Genomic DNA, 14,169 nt, shown 5'->3' with positions numbered 1-14,169 from the left:
AGGGCGGAGCTCAGACCCAGCTTGATCAGCTTGTCCACCAGTCTGGTGGGGACTATGGTGTTGAACGCTGAGCTGTATGAACAACAGTCTCACATAGCCCCCCTTCTGACGGTCAAGGTGAGAGAGGGTGCTGTGCAGTACCTGGGAGACCACGTCGTCAGTGGACCTGTTTGTCCTGTATGCAAATTGCATAGGGTCCATATCACTGGGGAGGGAGGCACAAATGTGGTCCTTGACCAGCCTCTCGATACATTTCATGACCACAGAGGTGAGTGCCACCGGTCTGTAGTAATAACTGTGAATTGAACTTGCATTGCTGCACTATAGTCCCCCCCCCCCCCCCCCCCCCCCCTCCATCCATTAACTCAACTGGACTGTCACTGTAATATTTATGTACAGTTGTACAGTGTCCCCCACCCACCCCTCCTACCCAACCCCCCCACCCCACCCACCCAACCACCTCCAATGTACAGTCAGATTGGTTATTTTTGGTTGAGGTTGAAAAAGCTATGTTTTCAATATTTAATTACAGATACCATTTCAACATTTGAAAAACTGTTGTTGAATCAATTTAGTATAGATTCCCCCTCCCCTCCTCCCCTCCTCCCCCTCCCCTCCCCTTCGAGAGGGTATAGTCCTAAGCAACTCGCGAGACCTAGAAGATCTCACGGGACTTGAGGTATTCAAACGTAACTTGGCGCGATGGTGTCTTCATTGACTGGCTTGACAAATAGTCTGAGCCAGACTCCTTGGTAAGTCATTGACAATATAATGTATTATGCCATTCACATACCATAATCTTGCTGTCATCGTTTGACTACATGCTACTTTGTGAATTATTACCGTGGTGGCAACTAGTAGGCTACAGTGCAGAACGAAGCTTGTTAGCATTATTAGCTAGCATGCTAGATAGTATACTATTTAACTGGTAAGTGAGTTCTTATGGGAATAGTATGATCCCGTTCAGATACCATCACCGGGCTGTTATCGTTTGACTAAATGTTATCTCTGTGCCGTGGCAAATAGTTTGGAGCTTGTTTTAGCAAATAGTATTGCATATTATTACAGCTACTAACGTTAGCTAGCTAGCATGCTAGCTAACGTTAGTCTGCCATTTTGTTTCGTGATTAAAATGTACGTTTTTAATAGTTACATAAGCATTGTTGTAACTAGTGTTAACAAATACTTTATTATAGTTCAATTGTGTTAAACTTGGGACACAGCCATGGCTCTATATTTTATTTCGTTTTGTATGTGAGGCATTTTAGCTTGAAGTTGTTGTGTTGCATTGTGGGTCTTCAGCACAAAGGAATCCCTTGCTGAGGGTAAGATGGTTTTCTGTCTGCTCAGACTCAGAATACTTTGTTTATTGTTTATCTGGTTTTGGTTATTTTGCACAGTAAATACTTATTCAGGCCTACCTGCAATTCAGAATTTAATCCAGCAGGGCGGCAGTGATGTTCATTCTGCCTTTTGTTATATATCAAAAATGGGGCTTTGAAAGACTGACATATTTGAACTTCTAGCTCCTGCTACTCTAAACATATATATATAATATACACAGTCTTGATAAATTGCATACAAGGTTTTTTGAATATTTTGATCGTCTTCTTTTTAGAATTCGCTGGCAATCATCGCCACCCCCAAGGCTATCAAGGTGAGTTAACTAACACATTCTCAAATCATGTTTTGTTTTTACCACCAGACATGCGCTAGGTATATGGAGCTAGGTACACTTGCTACTGTATATGGTGCTCATTGATAACTACTTTGATGGTGCTTATTTTTTCCTTATTTAGTTAATTATGTTGCTCTTTCTCTAGGAATGCCAATGTATAACTCCAGCCCCTATTACCACACTGCCATTGATTCAGCTCAGTAAGTATTATCTTTCAATTCAATATTGTCTGTCTCTCTCACCCCACTTCAAACTTCACACCTTTATCTGTGTTTTCATCTCTGTCTTTCTGTCTCTCTCACCCCGACCCCCTCCACTTCACACAACACCTACATTGCCAAAGCCTTTGTCATTTGATGACACAGCAGTGCTATGTCTGTCTCTCCCTCTATCTCTGTCTCCCTCTCTCACTGGCATAAAAATGTTATTGTCGTATTCAATATTTCAGAGATTCTTCGCCAGAGGAACTTGAAGCCATTCCTGAATTACCACCAGAGACCAGCAGTTGCACGCAGGCAGAGACTGCCTGTAGCGTGAGTTGAATTTTATACACAAGTTCACTGGTGTTTATTCTTATATAAAACGTCTCTAAAGACGTATGTTTACCTTTGCATTGATTGGCGGATTTTTGACTGAAGACATTGGATCTTTCCTGCTCTCCCATCCAAGTCCCAGGTTGTAATGACGTAATCATGACACTTAGTTGATTTTGAGTAGACAATTACTCGTTGCATCTGGGCTCATAGTCATAGCCATATAGCCATATAGGAATGACCGCTACACCGTCGCGCCAATAGCGGCCGAGGGAGGGAGAGTTAAGCGATTTCTTTGTCATTCAGACAGATTCTCCTATCTGCACCTATCTGACACGTATAGCCACTGATGGTGGAGAAGTGCTGTCCAATTAGCCATTTTGGGGAAATTCAGGCATAAAATAATATTCTGTTGTGTGTCACTGTCAATCCAATATTTCAGAGATTCTTCGCCAGTTGCGGGAAGTTTGTCACCACCTGAAGACGCAGACCACCACCTGAAGCCCATGTAGAATTGTGAGTTGAATTTTATACACGATAGATCAGTGGTTCTCAAACCTTTTACACCAAGTACCACCTGAGAATGTAGCTGGCTCTCCAAGTACCACCATATGACCGGCGTTAAAATACAGTCTATTCAGCTATGCACAGTTCACGCAGGAGGCAAATGTATTCCTAATACCATTATTTATTGTTAACTTTTGTCAGACACAGCCACAATGTACAAAGGGATAGCACTAGAACTAGCAAACGCTTCCACACAACTCATACAATGCAAGGGGCATTGAGAACATAATAACTAACATTCTCACATAGCAAGTGAGAAAATTAAGAACAACTGTATTTCAGCAAATGTACTTAATCTCTATCTCTCTCTCTCTCTCTCTCTCTCTCTCTCTCACACAGCAAGCAATTGTCCATCATTCTCTCTCTCTCTCTCTCACACACACACACACACACACACACACACACACACACACACACACACGCACGCACGCACACACACACACACACACACACACACACACACACACACACACACACACACACACACACACACACACACACACACACACACACACACACACACACACACACACACACACACACACACACACACACACACACACACACACACAATTATTTTGTTACAAAAACTTAATTTCCTGCATTCTGGTGCAGGACTTTTTGAAATTTTACCCTTTAAATGCCAGTTTGTGTGATGGCATCACAATTTATTGTTAAAATAAACACACAAAGTAAAATATGTTCAATAGGATAGGAGCCCCGCATTTAGTGATCTAGGAGGCAAGTATTTTGTAATAAGATCGGATAGATAGAGCAATCACAAAATAAAGAAATGAGGCTCATCATGCTCGCAAGCCACTGTCTAAAGTCTAATTGTGTTCTCAGAGGGATGACACTGGTGATCTACACCTCTACCAGAGGCCAGCAGCCAGAGGGGGACCCTGCTGACCACAAGGCCATCTGAATCATCCTATGCTGAATTGACATGGATGGCATCTCCCTTAAGCTGATGTGAGTATAACTTCCATGTACAAACACAAACACACCCACTCTATCTATATCTCTCTTCTAGGACATGTCATCATCATCAAACCTTTATTTAATTCTTGGGAGAACAGTAGGGTTGTAAAAAAAAGTGTAAACATCTTCAAATCATTATTAACACATCCACGCTGTAAAGCGTTATTGCCCGCCATGCTTTGACCACCAGATCTCGCTGTACAGCGTTAGTGAGATCAATATTGAATTTTTTCGCCATGGCATTCAAAATTCATATATACACCCATGGCCACGGCAGATTTTTTTTACATTTAATGAACACCTGTATGTGCAATTTCCTGCAATATAGAGCCTTCAATCTTGACCAAAATAAAGCTGCTCTTTTCACTATAAAACTCAGTTTATATTGCAGTATGATAGCTATAATAATAATAACTTCACTGCGAGGGCTCTTTTAGCTAACGCTAGCTAGGCACGTATGATAGCCAATTACTATTATAATAATAATAATAACTTTCCCATCCTCCCAAAGCCCCTCCGGCCCCGTTCACATCCGCAGCGGCAGTACCAACAACAACAACAACAATTAATTGACGCTATCAATAGCCCCAGTGAGCGCGGTGGCTGAATGAATGAATGAATGAAAACTTTATTTAACAGATTGCAGAATGGGTACAATACAGTACGGCTCAATACACACAATTGTTAAGGGGATGCAGACCAGAGAAAGACGTTTGTCTTGTTTACATCAGGGTCCATACTAGCCCCTTTCGTGACTGTGCTGCACCGAGTGAATCCACAGTCACTTGCTCCTCAATGGGAAACCAACCTAGATTTACCCTGAAGGACTGGTTCTGGCCGAACCGTTCGTTATACAAGTATCACAGAGACATTACAAATGTGCTCACAGTTGCACGAGGGTTTCGGACAGAGATACGGGATGGTGCGCAGGCGCTGTGATCACCCAACGGCGGAAATAATGCCGCTTTGAGCAGTTTATAAAAAAATATTAAATATATTTATTAGCAACGCCGAGCTTTCAAACCATCCCGTATCTCTGTCCGAACCCCTCGTGCAACTGTGAGCACCTTTGTAATGTCTCTGTGATACTTGTATAACGAACGGTTCGGCCAGAACCAGTCCTTCAGGGTAAATCTAGGTTGGTTTCCCATTGAGGAGCAAGTGACTGTGGATTCACTCGGTGCAGCGCGGAGGCTCACCATACGAGAAATATTCAGTTTCAATCTGTTTGCGCATTTAGTATACAGTCACAGTGTTCGACTTACGTGATGATTTGCTCCATTTTGATGTAAACGCCGAAGAATAATCCTCACAATGTTATCCAATATCCAGCCTGAATTTTTTGTAATGGCATTCGAAAAAGCTGCCTCCTCCCCCAACATGTCGTATACGTCATGCCGACGAACCGTGGCCCGTGGGCACTGGATCAAACCATTAAAGTGGGGGGTCACACAATCTTTGGAAACTTAAAAACTTGCTATTAAGTGTCATTGCGTATTATTAATTTGATTGAAATTACGTAGTTATGGTTAGATTTATATATGGGAGGGGGGGGGGGGTATATCATATTTTTCATATGATCAAAAAGTGGGGGAGCAAAATCAGAAGTTTGCCCCCCCATGTTCAATAGTCGTAGAGCAGATGCTTTGCATGCTCTATTGCGCAGGCGTCTATGTATACACCTCCGACGCTGCAGCTGGACCCTACGGCTCAATACAACGACGGCTCAATACCGCCACCTGGTGGATGGTCGGGCGAGTTACACTCGAACAACAGGAAGTGGGGGCTGTGCGTCGATTAAATTCATCCGGCCGTCAGACATTGTTGCAAGGCTCCCGACAGACACTATAGTACATATGGATCGCTTTATAAACTTAATAATCTATATGATTTCGGCGTTTATTGCGACATACAAACCGGAAATGGACCTAGGCGATCGACGTCCTATACTTGGGATATTTCACCGCCAGTCTCTTTGACGCACGGTAAGAGGACACTAACGTTATTTTCAGCCCAATTTATTCATTTCACTGCAAACCATCTGATCAATATATCACCCATACTACATAAAGCATTTACTGACGATCACGTAATTATAAACGCCCCCCCCCCCCCCCTTTCCTCCGTGCATGATGACGCATAACGTATACGATCATATACAGTTGAATTTTTTAATATAGCGTGTCTAGGGAATAAACGGCAATCGATGCATTTAGGTCTATAACTCACGTTCTAGGAATTACTACAGAAAATGATAAAAACATACTTATATTCTAGAAGGTATTTTTGTATGAATGTATGAATGAAAAAGTATAACGTTCCTACATCCTGAACAATAGATAATCGATGTTGAATGCAGGCATAAAAGCGTTCCGTCTCAAGACGGATTTCCGTCAATTTGATTGGGGAGATCCGTCAATTTGATTCGCAGTCTAACGGAATTGACTACCTGGTATAATATGATTTGTAGATGCATACAGATTGAAACAAAATTGAGCCAATCAGAGGCGCCAAATATCATGAAAAGGGAATTTTTTCTACCGAGGCGGCGCCAAGCAGTCATCACTCAGGGACTCGAGTGGTTGCAGCTGGAGGCTATTGGGCGAGTGACATTTGCGAGGTCTGTCCGCCACATGGCAGGGTAACAAAATAGTTGTGTCCCCTGCTGTGGTTGTGAGTATAGTATACGTTTATTAGCTTAACTCCGTAGCAACATCACACAGGTGTATCTATAGACAGTCTCCTCCCCACCGTATGTATCTTTTTTCCTACCACCCACCCCCTCCTAATGTACAGTCCCGGACTTTCCAGTGAATCATAGTGTCCTTTTTTTTCATTTTCCCAGATGCACCATGCACCAAGGATCCAGCTGATTACTGCCAATCTGGAGGATTGTTCCTTATCTGCTCTTCACTTGTGCCACTGATTCATTGACCTTTTGTGGTGTGGTATGTTTTGATTTTTACTTAGTAATACACTGTATAGTTGGGATTCTGAATTAAACAGTATAATGTTCACATATATTATGGAGCCCCCAGGGGTCGGGAGAATATTGTGGAAAACAATATAAAACTGAAATGGTAAAGCTAAAAAACTGTAGACCTGACGCGTGTAGCTTTTTGCCAGCGGAAGAGTGCAAGAATGTGACAATGTGACCATGTGACCGCGGCAGCGCGAGAGAGCGGCAGTGCGGAAAAATAGGCTGTCTATTGCCATTCTCTAAGACAAACTCTAACCTTAACCAGCTCCTTAACAGCGCCTAAACTTAACCCTTCTAACCTTAACCAACTCCGAAACAATGCCTAACCTTAACCTTAACCTTAACCATGCCTAACCTTAACCTTAACCATAGAAAGAATATTGCCATTCTCTAAGACAAATTCTAACCTTAACCAGCTCCTTAACAGCGCCTAAACTTAACCCTTCTAACCTTAACCAACTCCGAAACAATGCCTAACCTTAACCTTAACCTTAACCATGCCTAACCTTAACCGGCGAAAGAATACATGTTAAAAAAAAAAAAAAAAAATTGATGGGATTCGAACTTGTCACCAACGGACCGCAGGACCGCAGGACCGCAGGACCGCAGCGCTGGCAGGTGAGCTAAGCTTCGAATGAAAATCATTGCGGATTACGACTACATAATGCCCCAAGCTCTGCCGCAAGCTCTGCCGCTCCGCTCTGCGGCTGCCGCGCCTGCCGCGGGGCGTGTCGCAGCCAATCAGGGAAAACGCGGAAGCACTCGGCAGCACTCCTCCGCTGGCAATAAGCAATAAGCAGACCTGACCACAACCCCCTCGGTTCAACAGCACAATATGTTGCTTTCTCCGCTTTTAAAATTTGAAATCATCTGATGACATTGAAGGGATAGTTCAGAATTGTGGACATAAAGTTTAATTTACTACTTGGCCATTATGTTATGTTCAATGGACTGCACTTATATAGCAATAGCGCTTTTATCCAAAGCGCGTATGGCCTCTCATTCACCTATTCACACACATTCACACACCAATGGTGGCAGCTGCCATGCATATTGATCCATAAATAGTGTTTAGATTGTACTTCTATAGGTTTTTAACTTTACATACTGTATTTAAACATTACATTTGAACAAACACTGCAAGCTAAAGTTTTAAATCATTTGAATCTGTTTTATACAGCACACTTGCTTCCAAAATAAAGCAGTTTTACAATCCTGAGCGTTTGTTAACACTTGAAGCTTTTTGTTTCTAACAATCTGTACAATAAAAGTGTCTGTCTGATTAACTTTTAGTGGTGCCAATTTATTGAAGGAGTTTGATTGTAACAATTTAGGAAAGATCTGTAAAATAACAGTGTTTCTCTGCTGAACTAAGTTCTGTCACTTTATTGAAGGAGTTTGATTGTAATAATTTTGGAAAAACCTGTTTTGTAATAAGTTAGGAAAAACCGGCCAAATAACAGTGTTACACTGTGTTTCATCGTAATAATTTTGGAAAAACTTGTGGAATAACAGTGTTTCACTGCTGAACTTTAAGTTCTGTCACTTCATTGAAGGAGTTTGATTGTAACAATTTTGGAAAAACCTGTAATATAACAGTGTTTCACTGCTGAACTAAGTTCTGTCACTTTATTGAAGGAGTTTGATTGTAATAATTTTGGAAAAACCTGCCAAATAACAGTGTTTCACTGCTGAACTTTAAGTTATGTCACTTAATTGAAGGTGTTTCATCGTAATAATTTTGGAAAAACTTGTGAAATAACAGTGTTTCACTGCTGAACTTTAAGTTCTGTAACTTTATTGAAGGAGTTTGATTGTAACAATTTAGGAAAAACCTGTGAAATAACAGTGTTTCACTGCTGAACTTTGAGTTCTGTCACTTAATTGAAGGAGTTTGATTGTAATAATTATGGGGAAAAACGGTCAAATAACAGTGTTTCACTGCTGAACTTTAAGTTCCGTCACTTTATTGAAGGAGTTTGATCGTAATGATTTAGGAAAAACCTGTGAAATAACAGTGTTTCACTGCTGAACTTTGAGTTCTGTCACTTAATTGAAGGAGTTTGATTGTAATAATTATGGGAAAACCTGTAAAATAACAGTGTTTCACTGCTGAACTTTAAGTTATGTCACTTAATTGAAGGAGTTTGATCGTAATAATTTAGGAAAAACCTGTGAAATAACAGTGTTTCACTGCTGAACTTTGAGTTCTGTCACTTAATTGAAGGAGTTTGATTGTAATAATTATGGGAAAACCTGTAAAATAACAGTGTTTCACTGCTGAACTTTAAGTTCTGTCACTTTATTGAAGGAGTTTGATCGTAATAATTGAGGAAAAACCTGTAATATAACAGTGTTTCACTGCTGAACTTTAAGTTCTGTCACTTAATTGAAGGAGTTTGATCGTAATAATTTAGGAAAAACTTGTGGAATAACAGTGTTTCACTGCTGAACTTTAAGTTCTGTCACTTCATTGAAGGAGTTTGATTGTAACAATTTTGGAAAAACCTGTAATATAACAGTGTTTCACTGCTGAACTAAGTTCTGTCACTTTATTGAAGGAGTTTGATTGTAATAATTTTGGAAAAACCTGCCAAATAACAGTGTTTCACTGCTGAACTTTAAGTTATGTCACTTAATTGAAGGTGTTTCATCGTAATAATTTTGGAAAAACTTGTGAAATAACAGTGTTTCACTGCTGAACTTTAAGTTCTGTAACTTTATTGAAGGAGTTTGATTGTAACAATTTAGGAAAAACCTGTGAAATAACAGTGTTTCACTGCTGAACTTTGAGTTCTGTCACTTAATTGAAGGAGTTTGATTGTAATAATTATGGGGAAAAACGGTCAAATAACAGTGTTTCACTGCTGAACTTTAAGTTCCGTCACTTTATTGAAGGAGTTTGATCGTAATGATTTAGGAAAAACCTGTGAAATAACAGTGTTTCACTGCTGAACTTTGAGTTCTGTCACTTAATTGAAGGAGTTTGATTGTAATAATTATGGGAAAACCTGTAAAATAACAGTGTTTCACTGCTGAACTTTAAGTTATGTCACTTAATTGAAGGAGTTTGATCGTAATAATTTAGGAAAAACCTGTGAAATAACAGTGTTTCACTGCTGAACTTTGAGTTCTGTCACTTAATTGAAGGAGTTTGATTGTAATAATTATGGGAAAACCTGTAAAATAACAGTGTTTCACTGCTGAACTTTAAGTTCTGTCACTTTATTGAAGGAGTTTGATCGTAATAATTGAGGAAAAACCTGTAATATAACAGTGTTTCACTGCTGAACTTTAAGTTCTGTCACTTAATTGAAGGAGTTTGATCGTAATAATTTAGGAAAAACCTGTGAAATAACAGTGTTTCACTGCTGAACTTTGAGTTCTGTCACTTAATTGAAGGAGTTTGATTGTAATAATTATGGGAAAACCTGTAAAATAACAGTGTTTCACTGCTGAACTTTAAGTTCTGTCACTTTATTGAAGGAGTTTGATCGTAATAATTGAGGAAAAACCTGTGAAATAACAGTGTTTCACTGCTGAACTTTAAGTTCTGTCACTTTATTGAAGGAGTTTGGTCGTAATAATTTAGGAAAAACCTGTGAAATAACATTGTTTCACTGCTGAACTTTGAGTTCTGTCACTTAATTGAAGGAGTTTGATTGTAATAATTATGGGAAAACCTGTAAAATAACAGTGTTTCACTGCTGAACTTTAAGTTCTGTCACTTTATTGAAGGAGTTTGATCGTAATAATTGAGGAAAAACCTGTGAAATAACAGTGTTTCACTGCTGAACTTTAAGTTATGTCACTTAATTGAAGGAGTTTGATCGTAATAATTGAGGAAAAACCTGTGAAATAACAGTGTTTCACTGCTGAACTTTAAGTTCTGTCACTTAATTGAAGGAGTTTGATTGTAATAATTATGGAAAAACCTGTGAAATAACAGTGTTTCACTGCTGAACTTTGAGTTCTGTCACTTAATTGAAGGAGTTTGATTGTAATAATTATGGGAAAACATGTAAAATAACAGTGTTTCACTGCTGAACTTTAAGTTCTGTCACTTTATTGGAGGAGTTTGATCGTAATAATTTAGGAAAAACCTGTGAAATAACAGTGTTTCACTGCTGAACTTTGAGTTCTGTCACTTAATTGAAGGAGTTTGATTGTAATAATTATGGGAAAACATGTAAAATAACAGTGTTTCACTGCTGAACTTTAAGTTCTGTCACTTTATTGAAGGAGTTTGATCGTAATAATTTAGGAAAAACCTGTGAAATAACAGTGTTTCACTGCTGAACTTTGAGTGCTGTCACTTAATTGAAGGAGTTTGATTGTAATAATTCTGGGAAAACATGTAAAATAACAGTGTTTCACTGCTGAACTTTAAGTTCTGTCACTTTATTGAAGGAGTTTGATCATAATAATTTAGGAAAAACCTGTGAAATAACAGTGTTTCACTGCTTAACTTTAAGTTCTGTCACTTTATTGAAGGAGTTTGATCGTAATAATTTAGGAAAGACCTGTGAAATAACAGTGTTTCACTGCTGAACTTTAAGTTCTGTCACTTTATTGAAGGTGTTTGATCATAATAATGTAGGAAAAAACCTGTAAAATAATAGTGTTTCACTGCTAAACCTAACCTAACCTGTCAATTAACGTTAGGTTATGACTATAACCAAGTTCTGTTAACACTAGTGGACGCTCTGCGTCTGTTGCATATATCTCGCTTCAGCATATATACACTGAATAATTTCACAAATGTACCTTTAAATGCCAGCATTCATCTGGCCACACCCCCATCTGCTTACCTATATAAGCAGGGGTGGTGCCACACACTCATCTCCTTCCCAACAAATTTCATCACAATGAAAAATCAAGGGCCGCAGCGGCGTCTAGACGCAGAGCGTCCACTAGTGTTAACAGAACTTGGTTATAGTCATAACCTAACGTTCTGTATCACACTAGCTCCCGCTCTGCGTCTGTTGAATAATAGGAGCTGAGCGGGAGCTAGAAGCTCGACAAATACACCCCGCTGAGGCCCCCCACAGCCATCAGATCAGGGAGGGCCGAGCCCCCCCAACCCACCCTAATGGAGGGCACCCCCCCTATTGGTGGCTTCACGGGAGGGCGACGGACCCGACCGTGCGAAGAGGCACTCAAGCAACTCAACGCACAGGGTGAGCAGACCGTGGCTTGACCCCACGACTACACACACGCACAACCCGCATGCCACCCGGGAACGAACGGAGGAAACAACCTCGTTACTGCCCCCAGAATCACGGGGTCAAGGGCAAACCCAACCCTGTGGCAAGGCCGTAGCAGCGGAGCGTGAAGGAAGACCCAGACCCACCAAAGGGACTGGACCCCCTGGAACGGGGGCCCGGAGAAGTCCATGATGCCAGCATAAAGACCCCACCAGGTGGGCACGTAGTGCCCCGCCCCCCACATCGCCAGCGTATTCGGACAAAGGCCCCTCAGCCGAGGGGCCCTGTCCCCCCAATAGTACACCGCCTGGCACACTGACCCTGCAACAGGCAGTCAGCATGGCCGTAAGCACACAAAAAAGGTTAACCAACGGAAGCAGGCAGCGCACCGGGGAAAAACCAGGCAACAGGCTATCAACCCTAGCCTGGAGACTGCGGACGAGACAGGCGCCAGAGGGGACAGCTGAACACAGCCGCACCGGCGGAAGGAGCGGAAGCTGGCGGTGTTGCATGACCAAGCCTCCATTTAAAAAACCCCACCCAGAGGGGTTGAGGCAGAGAAGGCTGACACGATTGGCAGACGTCATGAACGTGCAGGGGCACCCTCAAACGGTGAACACGGGAGTTGACACTGCTCCAACACACCAGGGAATCAACCACCTTGGTGTTACCCAATGCGGTGGTTGTTCCTATAACCCCTCAAGAAAAAACTCCAAAACACACCTGCGGGTATACACCGGCTATACCGCAGTACAAGTGTTTCAGTTTTCAAAAAAGGGTTAACCCAGGCCTACGGGTCGACGAAACATTACTTCGGACCGGGCCTGGCGATACGGGAAGCACAGGGTCACCAGAGGAGGTCAAAGACCACCCCAACAGGCCCCTCTTCGCCATGCGTGAGAGAGGAGCGAAAAAGAATGGAGAACCAGCCCCTAAGCACACCGTACTTGGTATTCCCAGGCGGTCTCCCAACCAAGTACTAACCAGGACCAACCTGTGTAGCGGCCGAGATCCGACGAGACCGAGCGTGTACAGGTCGGCATGGCCGTAAGCCATTACGACAGTGCTGAGTAAAAAACGTACCCAACCAGGGTCTCCATAGCGCTTAACCCTGTGACACCCGGACCGACCTGGCATTTTTCCCCCTGAAAAAAGCCCAAGTCCCTCAGGGTACCAGAACAGCAGATCTGCATCCCCGGCGGACAACAGGTTCAACTGATCCGGACCAGCGTGACCAGAACCAGTCCCGTGCCCTAACCATGCCGACATGCCTACTCCAGGAGAAAGGGCAAATATGCGTGTCGATCTTAACATGAAAAGAAGGCGCCACCCAGACGTTCGGGCGAACCGCGCCTGGTGGCCCACCCCAAGGGCGTGAGACCCCTCTACATATGTTCAGATCCATTCCGTCATCATCCCCCAGACATGAACGAGAATCCGTCGATAACCAACCCAGGTCGTGGGATGTGGTCGTCGGAAGAGGAAAAAACCCCATCTCAGTTGCTTTATAAAAACGCCGTTTTAACCTCAAGCAACCAAGGCGTGCCAGTCAGTCGCCTGTTTACAGCGAGCTAGCACTATACGTGCGTCGGGACACACCCCCATCAATGAACAGGCTATTTAGACCTGTCATTGAATCCCCAAGGCGCCCAGGGGAACGACAAGAGGGGTGTGACACTTCCTAACTCCAACACTTTTTGAATAGAAAGAAGGAAGCACCAACAGTATGTATCCCAGTCTACACAGCCGGGGGTAAAAAAAATTCACATTTTTACATCCCACCACCCTCCCATAGGAAGGAGACGGGGATCCCCAGAGAGACTTCCCACGCGAGCTGTACAGATTGAAAAGAATATATTGCACCTTGAGCCATGTAAAAAATTGGTTTTAGGGCTCTCCGGGGAAGAGGCACTGAACCCATACACACTCAATAATCGAATTGAATCGAATACATACACAATAGAATAGGACACCTTCTAGAGCAGGGGTTCCCAAACTTTTCAGGCCAGGGCCCAGAAAATTAGGCGTCAGAGAGCCGCGGCCCAATGCACATCGTCAGGCTTTTTTTTTTTTTTTTTTTTTGCCAGGTGACCGATTTTTTAAGCCAAATATCACTTCAATCCTATTAAGTTAGTTCAAGTTAGTTATTCATTTATATGTGCTATTTATGAGAGGGCTAACTTGTTGCAAAATAATAATGATAATAATAATAGCCTCATTAAA

General features: G+C 42.1%; 1 long non-coding RNA gene across 1 annotated transcript; it reads left to right on the top strand.

The window, feature by feature from the left end:
* Positions 1 to 2,653: 2,653 nt before the first annotated feature.
* Positions 2,654 to 6,704, top strand: LOC311225338. The gene is made up of 3 exons (XR_014619500.1): positions 2,654 to 2,727; positions 3,625 to 3,750; positions 6,605 to 6,704. It is a non-coding gene; the product is annotated as an uncharacterized lncRNA (long non-coding RNA).
* Positions 6,705 to 14,169: the final 7,465 nt, after the last annotated feature.

This window comes from Notolepis coatsorum (assembly GCF_963971535.1).
Source record: "Notolepis coatsorum genome assembly, chromosome: 3".
Taxonomy (NCBI): domain Eukaryota; kingdom Metazoa; phylum Chordata; class Actinopteri; order Aulopiformes; family Paralepididae; genus Notolepis; species Notolepis coatsorum.
Note: the sequence above shows the minus strand (reverse complement) of the source record. Positions and strands in the feature narration are given on the sequence as shown.